Below are 5,165 nucleotides of genomic sequence, written 5' to 3'. Positions count from 1 at the left end.
TGTAATGGTGGAGTGACAAGAAATTGGAAGGAAAAGTACAGGTGACAAAAGAAATTTCCATATAAGGCAATTCAGGTAAATCCACCTAGTATAGGTAGCCGGGTGTGAAGAATAACACAGGTGGATAAAGGTAACAGATCAATAAAGTAATTAATACATCTAGTTGACATAACTTCCAATGTGTATTCAGTCCAAATGAAAACATAAATAAATATCATTTCACTATCTTTATTAATATAATTCCAAAATTATAAAATTAATATACATTCAAAATTATCCATATAAAACTGTCAATATTCACTCTATCACACATGGACAATGACCAGACATGGAAAACTGACATAAACAACAAAGAACATAAAGTAACTTAAATAGTACATACAAAGTAACAAAAGCAAATGAGCAACTTGGACTCCACTAAAAACTGGGAGCATTGACCAGGTGCACCGGTAGGGTAAGCGTCCTCTGCTTTTTCTAGAAACACCCGCCGGGTTGCTCATAAAAGTCAAGTCCGGGGTAGTCGAAAGAGATAAGGAAAACTATGACACGTTGAACAATTCAGTTTTCATGGCGCAGACGGATACACCGAAGTGATCCACAAGTTCATGATGACGACCATAAAACTTCTGTCGAGGTGTTTTCAATCTTGTAGCAACATTACCCTTTTCCAGAAGCCTACTTGTTAGAAGTCTAGCGCGATGCAAAAAGTCTGCGTAGTTTCAGCAAGCTCTGGCATAAAGTACGAGTTGTGATATGGACATTCCATACGCAGGTGTGAAAGCATGTTGCCACAGATGAAAGGAAAGTTGACAATTCTGAATGAAAAGTCATCACGTTTGTCGTAAAGTTTGGTCAATAATTTTCCCTTTCTTAGTGTAGGTCAAGGTATGAGGCTGACTTCACAGTGTCTGTAGTATCCTTTATCTCAGGTTCTTTGGGGTAGATGTGATATATCAAATCCCCGAAATTATGATTTTTAAAAATGATACGTCATCTATATAGCAGAAACTGGGATAAAGGAACTAGCTAAAATATATTCTTTCTTTCGAATCAGATAAGCTATAAAGTCAGCCTCATAAGATTGAAGGAAAAGGACAGCAAGTAGAGGAGCACAATTTGTTCCCGATGGAATGCCGACCGTTTGTTGAAAAACGTGTCCACCACACTGAACAAATATGTTGTCTATAAAAAAGACATCCAGCATTTTGAAAACATCTTCCTGGGAAGATTTCGGAAAATGATTTGGAATTATACAAAGTATGAGGAATCTCTACCAAAAGTACACATTTGTATCAAAGTGAACCGTCTTTTTTGGAGTGACAACAATGTATAATGTATTTTGAGTTTTAACTGAGTATGGGGAATAGAAGTCTAAATAGTTGTAAAAATTGTATTCTGCTAATAATCTTGAATTGAGGATTTCCAGAAGATCTTGCGTATTTGTTAGGGACTACATTGAATTAATACCACTACGGGAGTAACAAGTGTCGTGGTTAGACTGGAGACCTTCTTTGACAGCTGTGAGTATAGAAGTTAAACAATTTTAAAGATGTTTGGTGGTACATTTTGCAGATCCAGCTATGTAGCGTTGTTTGTATGGATCCTTGTGGAGTTTAGGAATCCAGTACATAGAAGGTAGATAATAATCATCGTTTTTGGTAGAGATACCAAAATAGAATAGCACATATTTACGGTTCTCCACTTTTTTTTCTTTGGAGAGTGTGGTAGCAGTATAGGTCTTATTACTGCTATTCTTTTCTTCGTCTATCTCTGATAATAAACATTATGTAATGGATATAATATGTTTTGCAAAAACAATGTTGTTTTGGGCTTTGTCTTCTGGTACGATAATATATATTTGTCACGTATAATATATACAATGTTTTTGCTACATCGGGGTCTATGAAAGCTGATGTAGCATTGAAACTCACTGACCTAAATGACTGTTTGAATTTTTTATCCGTTTAAAAAATGGCCGATGTTTCTTATAATGTTACAAAGGGGTCAAACAGTATTTTTGTTCGAATATAACGTCAAAGGCGTTTGCTTTTGACGTGGTTTGTTATCCTTTTTGGATGCTTTTTTACTTCTGATAATAAACATTAGATTAAATACGTTATGCAGACAAAAACAATGTTGTTTTGGCTTTTTCGACTAGTACGACTACATATTTGTCATGTATAGTAGATAATGTTTTTTGCTACATCGGGATCTTTTAAAAACTGATGTAGCATTGACACTTATTGACCTACCTAAAATTTTCATACGTTTCAAAATTAAATACCACAGCATTTACCCACTCTGACAGAGAATCAATGTCTTCTTGTTCTCGTTTTATCATTTTCTTGTGTAATCCTCCATGCATCAATAAGAATTTTGAAGTTATAACTCCAATTTATGGTGTGTGGTTCAAAGTACTTGGGACCATTAGAAAGGACCTTACGGATAGATTCGTTTTCGATTTTATTTAAATCCCGCCATAATGACGTGACCGGAAGGACCGCATTTAAATGGAGAGTTTTTGCAAGATGAGTCAGATGAATTAGCCCTGAAGTCCTCAATCTTGAGGTCCTGCAATTTCATTTTATAATTGACAATTTTGGACGCAATAGGTGAAATATGGGAATATGAAACGATCGATATTGATTTATCTCAGAAATACGGGGAATTTAAATCTTCGAAACATGAGGGAAAAGGCATGTAAAAATCAATACCAACAGTTGTATCAAATGGATATGACATATTTAATTATCACAAAATTGTTACATAACACCAGGAGTAATTAGGGATGTCTGTTCAGGTGCATGAGGGTTCAAAGGTGAAACACTTTTAAGCACTAGAGAAAATGACATTTCTCCTTCTAATCGGGACATTTATGTCCCGTAAACAAATGCAAAGTCCTTACATCACTTGCATAATTTTTGACGGATTCTACAGATTTGAAACTTCTACTCAAAACTTGTGCATATATTATTGTGCACCTTAAAGTTAGCAAGCAAAGGAACTAAACTAAAATAAATACAAAACATAAAATATGACTACCATTGCGTCCTCACATTCAGCCTAAGCAAGTCCTGGTGATATCTTCCTATTATCTTTAAGTAAAAGCAGCTCTGTAAAAATACACAAATATTACAGAACAGGTAAAGCTCATCAGACAAATCTTTCTGGTTATTCGCCTGTTATTGATTCTCATTATTAAACAATGATTTAAATTTCTCACATGTTTGCTAAAGTGACAAATAATCTGATAAGCGATTCGATTCACCCTAAATATGTATCGCCCATATTTCAAACTGATATTTAGCAGCAACAAAGTAAATTTATCTCAAGTATTTCTGTAGAAATAAAAACTTTGACTGAAGAATCATTGTCACAACAAACAATGAGTTTACCCGTGAAGTTCTTATTCCAAAGCCTAAGAGAGGTAACTATAGCTGACAACTCAAGAAATGCTCTTTAAAGAAGCAATATAATCCGAAAAAAAAGATGAACAAACTGTCCTAAATGAAAGCAAATACCACATCAACATGTACACAAGAAAAAAACTGAATCTAGAAAAGACCATTCTTCTTCTATAGCCATCGTAGACATGCCATTTTATAAGACAAGAAATCTTTCCACCGAACTTATTCCTTCTTAACTTCCTTTGGAACACACCTATGAATCCTCTGACCTTTACCACCGCAATATGCAGAAAAGGCTCAACCAATTCAGTAGACGACTAACAAATATCCTACTAGGACAAACAAAACCAGATATGAAATGCAACTGTCCCAAAAACAATGACTGCATATCACGTAACGAAAGCTTTTTTCGCTGCAACCAACTCTCTACCAACAACGACCCTTCTTCCTATCAGAAGTAACTTCTAAGGTCATCTGTTCTGAGAAATTCCATACGTGTAGTCTGATAGACAGCCTTGCTGGTAGATTCAATAAGCTCGATCAATAACCTCTGCGCCACCAAATTCATCCAAATAATTAATAACAAAAGTTTCCCAACATATAAGCAATAGCAGTTGTGACTCTTTGGCATATTTGCGCAATACTTCTCAATCCCATAGGTAAAACCATTTCTTCAAATAACGGACCAATCCACTGAAAACCAACTTTACTGAGATCTCCGAGACAAATCGGATATTGACCATAAGACCTTTTCAAATCTTTTTGAAACATTAGACTACCCCGACCTTTAACTCCTAAAAATGACCAAATCATCAATACTAGCATAAGTCAAATACTTTTCCTCATCCAAATAAAAATCCTTTGAAATGCCATCATTTACCGATTTGCCAATATAACTCGTCGTTCATCAGAATCCATCTTTGGAACTGAAGTCAGCGGATATATAAATAAATCAACTGAAAGGGGACTTGAACCATAAGAAGCCTCCTTCTTAAGATATGTTTATAAAATCTTTCGTCAATACATTTGCGCCTCTATGATTGAGCTGAGGGTTTATGATTTTCTGCACCACTTTGCAATGGTCCATCAAATTTCACCGTAATTTTCTCAAAATGTAAAGGGCTCTGCGTACATTTATTTCTTTGAAAAAAAGGAACAACATAAATCTACTTTCTTCCCAACAACCTTTTTCTCATCATTAACTTTATTCTTTTCTGGTCAGTTGCTATGTATTATTTTGGTTTATTTTGTGTTCTTTGTTGTGTTTGTGTCTTTCATGTCTGGTCTTTGTCACTGGATTAAATGTTTTTGATTTCCGCTGGAATCTTGGTTTCCTTGATGACTTTTTGAACCGGCATACTCAAGCTATAAGTTACATTGGGACCATAATAGTACTATTTAATATTTCCCAAGCATAGAAAAACGTGAAAATAAATCGAGGTGATCAGGTGTCTTCAAATTAAAAAATATCTTTGTCAGTCTTTTTTGTCAGACTTTGAAAGTATTTTCTACACTTTCATCAAGGTATGATGGGCATGATATTTTTAGAAGTACTCGGCTTTAAAATCAAAATCTCGATTACTTTCATCTAGAAAATTATTAAAATAAAATAATTGAAGAATAAATAGGTCAAAGAACAAATATACATAATATAAATAAATATGTCATAAAAATGGAGAAATATAGATTCTCCTTCAGTCTCGAGGGGAATACGATTTATCCACTCGAGATAGTAAAATTTCTCAACCCACGAGCTTC

This window comes from Perna viridis, chromosome 14 (genome assembly GCF_037379345.1).
Source record: "Perna viridis isolate PV_CMFRI_1.1 ecotype Kerala chromosome 14, ASM3737934v1, whole genome shotgun sequence".
NCBI classification, from domain to species: Eukaryota; Metazoa; Mollusca; class Bivalvia; order Mytilida; family Mytilidae; genus Perna; species Perna viridis.
Note: the sequence above shows the minus strand (reverse complement) of the source record.